The sequence below is a fragment of the Stenella coeruleoalba genome, assembly GCF_951394435.1.
Source record: "Stenella coeruleoalba genome assembly, chromosome: 9".
NCBI classification, from domain to species: Eukaryota; Metazoa; Chordata; class Mammalia; order Artiodactyla; family Delphinidae; genus Stenella; species Stenella coeruleoalba.
This window is the reverse complement of record NC_137155.1, coordinates 95,981,813-95,998,289: the sequence shown is the minus strand read 5'-3', so window position 1 is coordinate 95,998,289 and position 16,477 is coordinate 95,981,813. Positions and strand designations below refer to the sequence as shown.

At 38.9% G+C, this 16,477-nt stretch overlaps 1 protein-coding gene across 1 annotated transcript in view; it reads right to left on the bottom strand.

The window, feature by feature from the left end:
* LOC307191243 (contactin-associated protein-like 2) overlaps positions 1-15,772 on the bottom strand; it is a 656,837-nt gene extending 641,065 nt beyond the window's left edge. Inside the window, exon 1 of the mRNA XM_079931147.1 lies at positions 14,159-15,772. The gene's annotated coding sequence lies outside the window, so the exon portion shown is untranslated. The remainder of the gene's footprint in view (positions 1-14,158) is intronic.
* Positions 15,773-16,477: the final 705 nt, after the last annotated feature.

The window sequence follows — 16,477 nt, the reverse complement described above, 5'->3', positions numbered from 1 at the left end:
TGAGAAAGAAAAACGGAGCTGGAGGAATCAGTCTCCCTGACTCCAAACTATACTACAAAGCTACAGAAATCAAGACAGTATGATACTGGCACAAAAACAGAAAAGTAGGTCAATGGTACAGGATAGAAAGCCCAGAGATTAACCCACACCCATATGGTCACCTAATTTATGACAGAGGAAGCAAGAACATACAATGGAGAAAAGACAGCCTCTTCAATAAGTGACGCTGGGAAAACTGGACAGCTACATGTAAAAGAATGAAATTAGAACACTACCTATCACCATACACAAAAATAAACTCCAGAAGGAGTAAAGACCTAAATGTAAGACCGGACACTATAAAACTCTTAAAGGAAAGCATAGGAAAAACACTCTTTGACATAAACCACAGCGAGATCTTTTAATGGAAATAAAACCAAAAATAAACAAATGGGATCTAATGAAACTTAAAAGCTTTTGCGCAGTAAAAGAAACCATAAGCAAGATGAAAAGACAACCCTCAGAATGGGAGAAAATAGTTGCAAATGAAGCAACTGACAAAAGATTAACCTCCAAAATATACAAACAGCTCATGGATCTCAATATCAAAAAAACAAACAACCCAATTAAAAAATGGGCAGAACACCTAAATAGACATTTCACCAAAGAAGACATGCAGATGGGCAAGAGGCACATGAAAAGATGCTGAACATCACTAATCATTCGAGAAATGCAAATCAAAACTACAATGAGGTATCACCTCACACCAGTCAGAATGGATATTATCAAAAAATCTAGAAACAATAAATGCTGGAGAGGGTGTGGTGAAAAGGGAACCCTCCTGCAGTGTTGGTGGGAATGTAAATTGATACGGCCATTATGGAAAACAGTATGGAGGTCCCTTAATAAACTACAAATATAACTACCATACGACCCAGCAATCCCACTACTGGGCATATACCCTGAGAAAACTAAAATTCAAAACGAGGCATGTACCAAATTGTTCACTGCAGCACTATTTACAATAGCCAGGACATGGAAGCAACCTAAATGCCCATCGACAGATGAATGGATAAAGAAGATGTGGCACATATATACAAGGGAATATTACTCAGCCATAAAAAGAAACAAAATTGAGTTATTTGTAGTGAGGTGGATGGACCTAGAGTCTGTCATACAGAGTGAAGTAAGTCAGAAAGAGAAAAACAAATACCGTTTGCTAACACATATATATGAAATCTAAAAAACAATGGTACTTATGAACCTAGTGGCAGGGCAGGAGTAAAGACGCAGACGTAGAGAATTGACTTGAGGACATGGGGCGGGGGCAGGGTAAGCTGGGATGAAGTGAGAGAGTGGCATGGACATATATACACTACCAAATGTAAAATAGATAGCTAGTGGGAAGCAGCAGCATAGTACAGGGAGAGCTCAGTGCTTTGTGACGACCTAGAGGGGTGGGATAGGGAGGATGGGAGGGAGACTCAAGAGGGAGGGGATATGGGGATATATGTATTCATATGGTTGATTCTCTTTGTTGTACAACAGAAACTAACACAGCATTGTGAAGCAATTATACTCCAATAAAGATGTATGAAAAAATGATCTTAGTTTATGCTGCTAATAGCTTCCAAACAAACAAACAAACAGAAAAAGAGAACTCAGATAACTGCAATGGTAAAGAATACATATTTGACTTCAGACAAAGATGTAAAGTTGTCTTCATGTTTAACCTGGATCTGCTTTAGAATTCTGCCTTAAGCACAAAGGGTAGCATAAACTCGCTGTTTTTGAGAGCTCCTCTTAGCAGAGAGGCACTTAGCATGCAAATCTGTAACATAAATTTAGTTTACAAATGACATTGCAGAATGATTGCTGCCACATCTTACTTTTTAGTCACAACGGATGTGAAAAGGATAACTAGTGAAATAACTATAATTCAAGTAGAAAACTGACATAAGGTCCCATAAGCTTCTCCAAGTAGCTTTACTTTTTGACATAGAGTTCTTTTCACAGATATATCTTTTGGTTCCGTGACAGTTTTACTAGAATAAAGGATGGGCGAGATTTAAAGTGCCTTAGGGTGGTTAAATATAAGCAGATATAGTTAAGAATTCTCTTCTGCTGTCCCCTAATTCTCATCAATTGTCAACCTATTGTATACATGTGAGAATGAGTCCAATGCATAGTATTTTGGGATAGAATCCAACTTATCCTCACTTTGTTTTCCTAAAATCAGGGGATAGAATGTCACATAATATTTAGGAAAGAATCTTCTTACTTGGGGGATTCTGAGTTGCAATTTAGTGTATCAGTTTTTAGTCCATAGATGCTATGTATTTTATTATTGTTAAAAATTTTTATTGGAGTATAGTTGATTTACAGTGTTGTGTTAGTTTCTGCTATACAGCAAATGAATCAGTTATACATACACATATATACATTCTTCTTTAGATTCTTCTCCCATATAGGCCATTACAGAGTATTGAGTAGAGTTCCCTTTGCTATACAGTGGGTCCTTATTAGTTATCTGTTTTATATATAGTAGTGTGTATATGTCAATCCCAATCTCCCAGTTTATCCCTCCCCCCCCAAAGACAAATATCATATGTTATCGCTTGTATGTGGAATCTCAAAAAATGGTACAAATGAACTTATTTACAAAACAGAAATAGAGTCACAGATGTAGAAAACAATCTTATGGTTACCAAGGGATGCTATGTATTTTAAAGAGATGAAAACAATTGATTCATCCTTATCTTCATTTCAAAACTATAAGTGGTGGATCAAATATGATCAGAACTTAAAGTAGGTGGCATTTGAAATACAGTAGAAAGATAGTCATTTCTGAATAAAAGGAACTCCGATAAACAGAGACACAACTAGCCATAAGAGAGTAAACACAAAGTTTCACAAAGTCTTATCCCCTTATACTAATTGTATGGTTATAAGTTGAATGGCTACAGAGGAGTTGTTTTTTTGTTCTGTTCTGTTTTGTTTTGTTTCAGATAATAAGCTACACAGAAATCCCTACAATTAATTTAGACATAAAGTGTATGTATATAATATGTGTACTATATATTGTAAATTATGGTGTTCAAAATGCAATAATATAGATTTATCTAAATTATCATTTTAGATGTAATTTCATTTATATAAAATAAATGGCAGTTGAAATCATATATGAGAAGATACGAAATTATCAACTTTTCAAACAGTAATAAATATAAATAATACAATGGATATTCTTTCAGTGTTACTTTGTAACTAAAATATTTTTTGACATGATTTTGAATAGAAGTCCTTTAATTTTATAGAATATCACACAAAAAATCTATTCTCCTAAATAGAATTTGATAAGAAGAAACTTGAAATTGTGAAATTATTTATTGAGGTGAATGGATAGTCGTTCTTGCCACCTGGAATACAATTTATATTGACTTCTTTTTTTTTCTCTTTTTTGCGGTACGCAGGCCTCTCACTGTTGTGGCCTCTCCCCTTGCGGAGCACAGGCTCCGGACGTGCAGGCTCAGCGGCCATGGCTCACGGGCCCAGCCGCTCCGCGGCATGTGGGATCTTCCCGGACCGGGGCACGGACCCGTGTCCCCTGCATCGGCAGGCGGACTCTCAACCACTGCGCCACCAGGGAAGCCCCTATCTTGACTTCTTAACAAACAAGAACAATTTAGTTCCATAGTTTTAGAGAATTTTCCTAAATTCTAGATATATAAATATCATTTGCCGCTTTTCTTTTTTACTAAAATATGAAGAAAGAGTACTAAAATGAGAAATAAGTGAAGTCTTTAGTGGCAAAAATATTTTTACATGGTTTTCTAAACTTATAAGGAAAATAAAATGTAAGAGATGTTCCTACAATTTTAAAGGGGAAGTGTCTCAATTACAGGGACATTAAACCCAGTGGGTTAAATACAGCAGATACATTTAATGGAAGTCAGAATGTGTTGCATTAAGGTAACAGCTACAGTTTTCAAAGAGTTCATTAAACATTACATTTAATTTTTCTTTTGGCAATAAAAACCATTAGTTTCATTTTATTAGCTGTCATATTTTTTAAGTGCAAATAAAGAAATTTTACTTAAAGTGTACCTATCCAATTATTTTGAAGTAAAAATGCAATGTGCTTAAATCGATTCCTATTATTGTAAGAAAACAACATACTGGAAATGAGTACATTCAAAGTTGGAAATACCAGAGGAACACAAATAAGAATTCATTTGAAAATCTACCACTCTTCCTTCAGTGAAGCACTCATTTTGTTCTGAAGCTGAGTGCTCACCCGGGCGGTTAATTTCTTCGTGGATCCTGGTGCTTTGTTCCTTATGAACTGAAGCTGTCAACTGCGATTTTTTTCACTTGAAGCCCTGTTACAAACTAACATGCTTCGCTGGGCGCACAGCACTTGCAATCTAACCAGACCGCATTCTACCCTTTGCTGCCAAGGGACTCCTACGTTACTTTGGCAAGTAGTAGTCATTACAGAGTACTCTCCACTGTTTCCGTATAATCCTTCTTTTCTTCCACTCTACTCCTTCAAAAGAAACGATATTTATTTTCTTTTATTTCAAATTTTACTTATGTAAAAAAGTGGCATGGAAAACCTCTATTATTCTGTTCTAGAAAAGCAGGAAAGGATATTTTCTTCCACATATCCCAGACATTCCTCAGGATGAAGGCTTTTAAAAGCATCTCTCTCTCCTACAAGCCTCTCCCACACCCGCAGTCTGCCGTCCTGTCCCCAGGTGCTGAAGAGTGCTCTCCCCATTCTTCTCGTGGCTGCATCCCAGAGCCCACATATTTCCAAGGCCAGCCCTTTTGCCTAAAACCCTCAAAACTCTCCCCCATCCCACTCTTTCCAATCCCCCTCCAGCCACTCCTTATTGATCTAGGGGGGCGGTAGCTCCAATGTCAACAGGGCAAGGACTAGACATCAGTGAGTGAAGCCCAGGGGTAAGAGAACGGGCAGACGCCTGGATGGTCACCTTCCAGGTAATGGTGTGGGGGGATGCAGGTCCAGACCTGCCAGAGCCTGAGACTTCTCAACAGGAGTCACAGTCTCTGGATACGTCATAGAGAAGAACAATCTGACTCTGTATTTGCTCTGTTTCTTTAACTTTTGTATTTTGCCTTGAGTTAAGAATATTGCGTATAGCCTGAAATATACAGGACAACCCGTTCTCAAAGCTCTGACCTTTAAGAGTGTAACACTTTTCCATTCAGATGGAGAGATGAAAAGTTGCAGAACAGAGAATAACATTTGTCTTGTTGAAGGTTTACCGGAACTTTGTGCCCTGGCCTACGTGGAAAGCGGCAAGAACAAAGGATTCCCACGCCAAGCAGTCTGCAACAACCAACCACGCCCCTTCCTCAACTTGCCTTTAAAAATGTTTTGCTGGGCGTCCCTGGTGGCGCAGTGGTTGAGAGTCCGCCTGCCGATGCAGGGGACACGGGTTCGTGCCCCGGTCCGGGAAGATCCCACATGCCGCGGAGCGGCTGGGCCCGTGAGCCGTGGCCGCTGAGCCTGCGCTTCCGGAGCCTGTGCTCCGCAAGGGGAGAGGCCACAACAGTGAGAGGCCCGCGTACCGCAAAAAACAAAAAATGTTTTGCCAAAACTCTTCGGGGACTTCAGGAATGGGGGGCGGGGGGGGGGGCATGAACCACACGTTCTCCCTTCAATAAATCTTTCTCCGCTCCAAACGCCAACGTTTGGGTATTGTTTGGCCTCACTATTCGGGCACAGGAACTTGCATTTGGTAAGAGATACTCATGAAGAGTTTATCAGTGTTTAGAAGCAGACCTACAACTATTTCTAACAATATTATGTGGGCTAGACAAAACAGTTCTGTGATCAGATTCTTAAACTTAGAACACTGCTTCATACCTAGTTGATAGCCCCTAAGAATTTATATTATTGTACATATATGTATGTACACATAGATACGTATACAGTTGGCCCTTGTGCTGCAAACATTACGTTTACAGAAACATAAAGGCTGGCAAGCTTGGCAGTTAATATAGTTGATGTGCCTGGGTTTTGTCCAAAAACAACAACTAAGCTTTGTGAGTTTTGTGTATCCAAACAACTTGACAAACTCTAGAGGCGGCAGGATGTCTGGTCTTTGAGGTCATTAATGCTTCCCTGAGGCTGACAGGGGCCGACACAGCTTCACAAAAATAAATGGTCTTATAATCTCCAAAAACAAGGAAAGAAGGATCAGTAAACGTTTTCCTTTTACAGGGCTTATGTCGAAAGTTTTCCCTAAGGGAAAAATCTGAGTGTAATTCATCTGAGTAACTTAAGTCTCTTATGCAATGACTGTGCAGAAAGGGTAAGAGAAGAATAACCAAAAATGTTAAAATGTGAAGAGATGAGTTCACCCAGAGAAGAGGCTGTGAAATTCTTACAAAGACTGAAGATATTTTCAGCCTTCACAGCTATCTAGAGCTTTGTGTACAGTGTTCCTTCCCTACAAATAGAAAAGAACCTGCTTCCAACAATGTGCAATGAGTCTTTACTCAGCTTCTTATTTTATTTTGCTTAGAACGACTGAAATTTCTCTCCTTATTTCTCTTTCAGGAGTTTGAGAAATGCATGAGAATAACTCCACACCAAATTCCAAGTAGAAAACACAACCTGATGAAGGGGGTATGGTGATTCCAAACAGCATTCAACAACTGTCCCCCCATGAGCTCAGACCCTCTCTTTTCATAACACCGCATAGTAACTTTTGATTATTTTCCTACCTGAGTCCTTCTCATGCATTAGTTAAGAATGAGTAATAACCCATCTGAGGGCATTTTTCATTCTATGCACTAGAAAAGACCCATTCCTTTACCATCATATGGCTATGTTTTGCTGCTTTTTTCATTACTTCAATGAAAATTGCTTTTTTTGGTTTGTTTTTGCTTTTGGTCTACAACCCAGCCCGTGCAACTGTAATAACCTGATTAGTCAACAACCAGCTGTGTTTTGTGGCCCATCTAAGCTGAGATGTCTCCTTTTCCCATGGGTCAGGATCGAAAAGCTAGTCTCTCTGACTAGACATAGAAAATGTACCTATTTCCATGAGCCCAGATGACAGTAAGGCATTCATCCCAGGACTTTAGGTTTCCTCTATGACTAAACTGAAATCCTTCATCTTCAGCTTTAAGATGTCACAGTACTATCTAAGGAGCTACAGAAAATTCATTGGCTTTATGAACTAGAACATTCTACTTCTGTCAGCTGGCTATAACTAATGAATTAATTCAAAGCAAGACGTCACAGGGACTTAGAGCTCCGCCTCACAGATAAGGCATCTCTGCTTTAATATGTAACTAAAAGAAACTGCCACAGTAACTTTAGACTTCTCTACCACACATCTTCAGCACTGTGGAGGGAAGAATGTGACCTAGATCTCACAAATGGTGGAAGGAACACATGGCTGGAGTGGGCATTATTCACCGAGGAACGGCAGTCCCATATGTGCTCTGAAGAAATCTAGTCTAAGCCTTGTCTGAATTCCCTGTCCTGATTTGACTGAATTAAATCAAACAAGGAGTATCTCTTCCTGACACTCCTCCCCTGGTCTTGAGCCCCGAATTGATAGAAAAATAACAAAGCACTTGCACAAACCTAACCTTTATTGCATTGGAACATCTTTCCAGGCCGGTAGTGCACCAGCGTTTTCTCTGATTTACAAAGAAGAAGCCTGCAGCTGTGAAAGCAACAGTGACTTTAAGACTCCCAACCTGGTGGCGGGGTCTGGGTTCCTAGTCAGCCTGAACCGACCCGCAAGGCTCCAGGTGGAAGGTGGCTGCTTTTGTCTGCAATGCCCGCCCCCCGCCAAAAAAATTCAAAATAACAATTTGGGGGGTGTTCAAAATAACTTTACAAAATGACAGGTCAATCTACTTAAAGCCGATTTTATACCAAACCACCCTCTCTATGGGATTATTTATCACTTTTATTAATGGGAAAAGTTGTGAATCTGGGCACAGTATGATTGGAGCTACTGTAACTATTTTGGCAAAAATTAATATCTTACAGATAATTTAAAGGGCTCACTGGAGTTCCAATCACATCCACCCATGGGGATTCATGGGGTTTGCATGTAATCCTTTAGGACAGAGGTCAGCAAACTCTTTCTGGAAATAGTCAGTAAATATTTGGGGATTTGTGGTCTGTAAACTCTCTGTCACAACTACTCAACTGTCTTTGAAGCATGAAAGCAGCCAGTAGGCAAATAGGTGTGGCTGTGTCCCAATAAAAGATTATTCACAAGAACAGGCAGCTAAAAGGACTGCGCCCACTGGCAGCGGTGTCCCCTTCCTTAGAGACCGGCATTTGCGATGACATCAAAATCACCTGAATATTTAGCATGAAGAGAATATGGAAAAGTCCAGAGAGTAGGTGAAAGAGAAAAGCAAGGGCAGTAGGAATGAACACTTTTCCTGAAAACAGATAATTACTTTGATTCTTAGGTCCCTTCCAGCTCCAACTTTCTCATTTACAGGACCACAAATTAGTCATTACAGAGGCCTTGGGAGACACACAGGCTCTTCAAGAGAGAGACAGAGTTAGAAGGACATGGAAAGTCATCTCATCCAGGCTCTTGCCCTCTTTTGATATTACTGAGATCTTGGAAGGTTAAGTACCAAGTCTTGGTCCATTACTATTTCTGCTCTTTCACCCAGGTCCAGGTAACTGCCTAACAGTGGTTCTTAAAGAAGATTTTATGGCTTGAACTAGGAATGAGATGCCTTAGCGGCGGGTCAGAAAGCCTTTTAGGAGGAGGATCCAGTGATAAATTTCGAATAAGGCAGAATATTAATTACTTATGGGTAGGAGAGAAAATCAAGAAAACTAATAAATCTAACACTTGAATGTTCTATTCATGACTCAGTTTTTGTGATAGGTATTTTATATGTCCATTGACTTTTCTGATATTTAAAAGACAAGATGTCTGAAAAGTCTAATTAGTAGGATATTTTCTACTTTACTTCTTGGATAATTTAATCAAGTGTTTATCCTGTGATACGTGGATTATGCTGCCAACTATTAAATATGTCTAATGTATTTTTAAAACTAAATTATTTAGTTGCTACTAAAATTCTATGAAAAAAGTTGTGTTTTCAAGTTTGTTTTTAAGTGATTTCAAGTAACTTGTTTTAAGTAATTGTTTTTTAATCATAAATAATAAGACAATTACAGTTGCTTCTCAAAACAACTGAATTTTTCAGATTTTTTAGTACTGTATAGAATTTATGGAGAAAAATCAAAACTTGACTCCAAACTCAAATCGCCTGTTAAATTACTTCATGAAATTTATTTAACGTCCCCAAATAGAGTTGTGATGTGCAATACACAGGCATCCCTCATTTTATTGTACTTCACAGATACTGCATTTTTTATAAATTGATCGTTTGTGGCAACTTTGAGTCAAGCAAGTCTATGGGCGCCATTTTTTCCAACAGCTTTGCTCACTTTGTGTCTCTCTGTCATATCTTGGTAATTCTCACAATATTTTAAACTTTGTCATCATTACTAGATTATGGTGATCTGTGATCAGTGATCTTTGATGTTACTGTTGCAAAAAGATTATGACTCACTGAAGGCTCAGAGGATGGTTATCATTTTTGAGCGATAAAATACTTTCTAATTAAGGCATGTACACTTATTTTAGACATAATGCCATTGCACATTTAACAGACGACAATATAGTATAAACATAACTTTCATACGCACTTGGAAAGCAAAAAATTTGTGTGACTCACTTTATTGAAATATTCGCTTTATCGAGGTGGTCTGGGACCAAACCTGCCAATGTGTCTGAGGTGTGCCGTAATTTACTTATGATAAGTGATAAAACAATGTAAAATATAACAAAAATTTGTGAAAAAATAAATACGATGGTGTAGCTTTTAGAATTGTTGCAAAGATTAAATGAGATAACCATATATTAATCGTTTTTGCCTCTCTACTGATGGATGAGGAAGCTGGGTTCAGAAACTAAACTGGCCAACGGCAGCATGTTCACTTGGGTGTGGATTTGAATCCAGGCCGATATGTTTGCAAGGACTCTCTCTTCCGTTGACTCTATTGGCTGTTCACCATCAAGGAGATATCCAAATTTTCAAATTACTGTGTGTAGTTAATTTAAAGAGATCACTGTGATAGTTCTCATTGTTTCTGAAGAACGTAAAAGCTGGGTTTTTGTGTACAAATTTTTGCAACTAGTTTCCTTTAGTAAACAACCCTTGACTAGAGGAGGAAGAAGTACTATTTTTATAAATGTATTCTGTCAGCCGATAGTCTCTATAGAGAGAAATGGACTACTTATTTTAATGGTTAATTTTGCTTGAATAAATTAATACTCCAATGTTTTCTCATCTTTTGCAGAAGATTTGCAAGACCTTTTCTGTATATATTATTTAACGTTCAGTGCCCAGGTTACCCTAGGTGAGCGTTCTCCAGTTTGGGATTATTTATATACTTTATTCTTAAATTCCAAAATACATGACTATTATTGACAGTCTACAGAACTCTCAACATATTTCATGTCTTAATAAATCACAAGAAAAGTGCCTGAGTGGTTTAATAGAGCTCTTGTTCAAGGAAGTCACATGTTTCTGAGCTTCTAGAAGAGCAGGTAGTAAATGATTATGAGGTCAAAGAAGTACCCACGTCCATGACTATTCCAGAAGCTTCCTGGAGGAGGTTGCCTTTATGGACTTGTTGTACCAACTGAGCTCATTTTCTGCAACTGTCTCCTCAAAGTTGCCTTATAGCCACAACACTTCAAAATAATTTCACAAAATTATAACTCACAACATAAACCACAATATACCAGAACAGAGTGGATTAAATGTGTCAAGTCTTGACATACTTATGTTTGAGTTGGCACACGGATGCCTGATTGTTCAATGCGGGGGACACGCTATACCAACAGAACCCCAGAGATGAAATCATTTCATGATTTTTATCACTATGCTTATCTCTACATCTTTTATTATTTCACCACATTTAACTGATTACACTTTTTCCACAAGACACCAAATCACTTGAAATCAGATATTAATATCAACTTTTTTTAGTATTACTAAAAAAATAAAACCCCAAATTGTTCATTTCTCCTGATATCATTATAATGAAAACCATAGGCAATATTAGAAATTTACAAACTTTATTCTGGGTCCATCACTTTTCCTTTCTACATCCTCTTCACACTGCTGATGTCCTCTGTGGCTAGGTACCCAAGGCCCTCCTTTGGCACCCAACAGAGGCCTACAATAGATCAAAACTACCATCCCATCATCTATCAGTGTTTTTAGTAAGAAAGTAATCTACAAAAATAAGCCATTTTTTCAAACCTGTGACCTAGGTGATGAGTTGAAGAACACACACCAGAATTTTATGACTGTTTAGAACATCCTTTCACCTGGAAATATAAACCACTATAACCTCTATAGTTCTCCATATCCTATGTATACACATGCCACCATCCTTCAGACCTTAGGATGCTCACCCTGGACAATCATAGCAGTTGCTCTGGCTTTCCAGTCACCTTACTCTAATACAAAAAGTTCGTCCATTTTGACTCATGAAATCCCCATGAGGATGACACACACCACCTGCTATGACACCATGTGACACTGCGCTTCAACCCAACCATGACACACCCTTGCCCTCCTGGATGCTTTCGTCCAGCACCTCTTGACTGGGTCCTTCAGTTGTGCACATCCATAATTTCAGTCTTTCCCAGATCTCAGCTTTTCTGTACCTCAAGATCTTAGTTTCTTATCCTCTGGGTTTTTGTTTTTGTTTTGTTCTTGTCTTAATTTTATTGTTTTAGTGAACCAGAGAAGAAGAAAATAAAAACCCAGTTTTGTAACTGTCCTAGTTAGGAATATATTAAGAGTGTCATCCTCAGAGATAGAGCCTCAACTATTCTCTGAAGAGACATAATTCACATGCTATTTAAACGATTAATTTGTCTAATGGATTAACACCTGCTCTTTTTTTCCATTAAATCTGTACGTATATTTTTAAAACATATGCAGGACTTTACAATAAACCTTTTTGTTAATAAACAGAATTGAGGGATTTTGATTTTAAATGGCATTTGGCAAGCAGTGCCTGATGAGTCCTATCTCAAGGGAACCACAATACACTTAAGAAGAATCAAGAAATTTAAAGAGTGAAAGATGGATGGATGGAAGGAAGGAAGGAAGGGAGGGAGGGAAGGAGGGAGGAAGAAAGAGAGAGAAAAGGGGAGAAAGGAAGGCGGACAGACCTTTAGAACATATCTTAGTTAGGAACCATTTTTCTAATTCTAATACATAACTAAATATTCATGTAGCTCTGAACCTCTGGCCCATGCTTTGACCATTAGACCATCATTTTCAATTACAGGGAGTACGATTTATTTATTTAGGTTCATCTTAAAAGGCTCTAGCAATTAGCTTTTGAGAATGAATTCTCAAATGCCGCATTTCCAGGTACAGTAGTGGAACCAGTGGGTAAGTCGCTGTGTTCAGTCAAGGTTCCTCACTAGGGGAGTTAACCTCTCCCAGTGCCAGCACTCATTCTTCACTACTGTGTGCCCCTAGTTGCCACAGTGACAAGATAAGGTTATCTGGGGATTTCTTCCTTAAGTCAGATTGTATTGGGCCTCATTCTGCCTTTGCAAAGTTAAACGTTTACCAAGCATGTGTAAAATGTGATTTGTATATCTTAGGTCTAAACAGTAAAATGGTTTTGGTGAAATAATCAGATATAAACCACTTAGAAGAAAATAAACAGGAGGGACTAGACCAAACTAAAAAGCTTCTGCATGGCAAAGGAAACCATTAGCACAATGAAAAGGCAACCTATGGAATAAGAGAAAATGTTTGCAAAAAACATATCCAGTAAGGGATTCATACCCAAAATATACAAGGAACTCCTAAAAAGTAACAGCAAAAAAAATAAATAACCCAATTTAAAAATGGGCAAAGGACCTGAACAAACATGCAAATGGCCAACAGGTACATGAAAAGGTGCTCAACATCACTAATCATCAGAGAAGTGCAAATCAAAACCACAAAAAGCTATCACCGCACACCTGTTAGAATGACTATTATCAAAAAGAGAAGAGATAACAAATGCTGGCAAGGATGTGGAGAAAAGGAAACCTTTTTGTGCTATAGGTGGGGATGTAAACTAGTATAGCCACTATGGAAAACAGCATGGAGAATTCTCAAAAAATTAAAAATATACGATCCAGAAATCCCACTTCTAGCTACATATACAAAGGAAACAAAATCACCTCGAAGAGATATCTGCATTCCCATGTTCACAGCAGTATTATTCACGATAGCCAAGGTATGGAAACAAACCAAGCAACTGTTGACAGATGAGTGGATAAAGAAAATGTGATACACATACATAATGGAATATTATTCCACCTTAAAAATGAAGGAAATCCTGTCATATGCAAAATGGATGACCTAGAAGGCATTGTGCTAAGTGAAATAAACCAGACAGAGAAAGACAAAACCACATGATATCTTTTATATGAGTAATCTAAAAAAAAAAAAGTTGAACTAATAGGAAAACTGGTTGCCAGGGAGGGAGGATTTAGGGATAGGGGAAATAGGGACAGGTTGGTTAAACAAACAACCAAATAAATTCCTCTCAAAAACCTATTCAAGCCATTCTGAATCTCAAACATATAAAAATCTGATTTTCCAGAATTTCAAAAGATTCACTAACTTAAGTGTGTGTTATTGGTAACCTGTTTGTTTTCTTAATCATTTTCTCTCTCCATGACTAACTTTAGAAATTTACACAGAAATATTATATATATATGTTTTTTCTTTAAATTCAGGTACCCTGAAATACTTCAAAAATATATTTCATCTATCCCATATTAAAAAAGGGTAATTATAGGCTCTGTCTACCAAAAATTTTAAAGGGGATTGATAATTTCATAACATGTATTCATTTTCAACTTTTTACTGAGTACCAACTTCGTTGAGCAAAGCAGGCAAGATCTCAGCCCCTGTGGAGTTTATGGTCTCATAACATATGGCTGTTGGTGGTGGCGGTGTTGCTGTTTTTATTATTTGTTATCCTTGCCCCTGAGAGAAACCTAAGTCAACTGGATTAGAAATCAAAGTAGAATTTTTATTGACTTACGTTACTGCAGGTGGCTTCAGGGAAAACTGCAATGTCCACCAGATCACCTCCACGTGCCTTCTCTCTTAACTCTGCATTCCTCTGTAGATCAGTGTCTTTCACCAAATAGTAACTATATTCCGTTTCTTTCTTCCAAGTCCAAAAATCTTGAGGGAAGTCTCTGATTTGCCAGAGTGCCTCATGTACCCAGACTGTGCTCCACGGGGCCAGATTTGATCACCAGAAATCCTTATTAAGAACTTCTTTTCTTAATCATGGCAAAAAACACCATGAGATTTATTCTCTTAAAATTTTTAGGGCTTCTCGGGTGGCACAGTGGTTGACAGCCCGCCTGCCGATGCAAGGGACGCGGGTTCGTGCCCCGGTCCGGGAGAATCCCACGTGCCGCGGAGCGGCTGGGCCCGTGAGCCATGGCCGCTGCGCCTGCGCATCCGGAGCCTGTGCTCCGCAACGGGAGAGGCCACAACAGTGAGAGGCCCGCGTACCGCAAAAAAAAAAAAAAATTTAAAGTGAACAGTACAGTACTGTTGACTATAACAATGTTTTAAGCAGAGGTCTAGAAATATTTCTTCTTGCACAACTGAAACGTTACAGGCATTGAACAGTTACCTCTCATCTCCCCTCGATCCCAGTTCCTGGCAACCATCTTTCCAGTTTCTGTCTCGGATTTGAGGACTCCAAGTGCCTCTTACAAATGGAGTCATGCAATATTCGTCTTTCTCCGGCTGGCTTATTTCACTTAGCATGATGTCCTCAAGATTCATCCGTGTTGTCATATATAATAGGATTTCCTTCTTTTTTAAGGCTGAGGTATGAACGAGATGTGGAGGATAAATAGAAAGCTAGGCTGAGAGGGTTGACGCAGCGCAAACTCCAGCTAATGGCCAAGTAAGGAAGAAACACAGTGTGTCCGAGGATCTGATAGACGTTCGTGGGCTGGGGTGATGGGAATGAGAACCCAATGGCTGAGAAGGACCAACAGAGCAGCAGAATGAACCTGGAGACTTGTGCAGAGGCCAGACCCTGCATAACCTGGGTCTGCCTACCTGCTCCCGGCTTCTCTTCATTTCCCAGTTTCCTTCCATCTAATTCAATCCACAAATACTGTGAAACACGGACTCCGCACGAAGTGAGACTCTTCAGGAGAAAAACAGACCTCTTCAAAGAGTATTCGTTTTCATCTCCTTAATTCCCTGTTGCTAAAACCAGGAGGATATGTTCTTTGTTCTCCTTAGATTAAGTCGGAAATTGTGTCCTTAGTACAGGAGAAACTCTGGAACGTTATGACTGTCCCAGCGGAGCAAGTGGTGGTCTTGATTCTACTCCTGTTACCGAAACAGACCCGTTTTGCCTGATGCACAGCAAGCCGAAACGCTGAGATGCCAAGGTTTGCAGCAAAGAGAGGGTTTACTCACAAGGTAGCCAAGCTAGAAGACAAGAAGTCGCACATCCACCTTCCCAAAGGCAAGGGGCTGGAGTATGGGGATAAAGAGTAAAGAAGCAGGGCAGTTTGAGGCGTGGGGAGCGTGGAGAAAGGTGATTGAGAAAAGGTGTGGGAATCATCATTCTGCACAGGTGTAACGAAGCTACTGACCTCTGCATGTTCAAAAGCGCGAGAGCTTGGTACGATCTGAGCATGGAGTTTTCAGCCCTCTGACGTAAAAAGGTCACCTAGGGGACACTCGCGCATGCCCAGATGGCGGGTTGGCCGTCCTATCCAGCCTTAACAGGCTCAGCTTGAACTAGGCACAGCTGACTCCAAGTTTCTGGATAACAGCTCCGGCAAACATCTTATTGTTTCCGCTACGTGCTACTTGGAGAACAAATTTTTGTATCAACAATTAAAACGACCTTGATTAGTGAAGGCAGGTTACAGGTGAAATGTACTTAATTTAATGATTACCCACGATTGCACTTCTATGTTTGGGAAGAATTTTTGTAAGGTTTTCTTTTGTCCAACAGTGTTATTCAACACTGTCAAATATTAGTAGAGCTTAGAGGAACTCGATTTAAACTGTTACTGTCTGGGCTTTTATTAGGTGAAGGTTTTTTGTTGCCAGTGGGTATTTTTGTCATTTTAAGATAACATCTATTTTTAAAAATAGATTTCAGTTCATCAATGATCAACTTTTCCCCGAAAAGTAAATATATTAACTAGAAACGAATCAAAATTTAAAATAGCAAATTTACTTAATTTAAAAGTGTGTTTCAAAGTTTTATTACAAACAAAACTTTAACCTAATACTATATAACTCCTATAAATTAACAACTCTCAAATAATTGTAATAAAATAAAAGGGAGCCAGCCATTAATCAAATG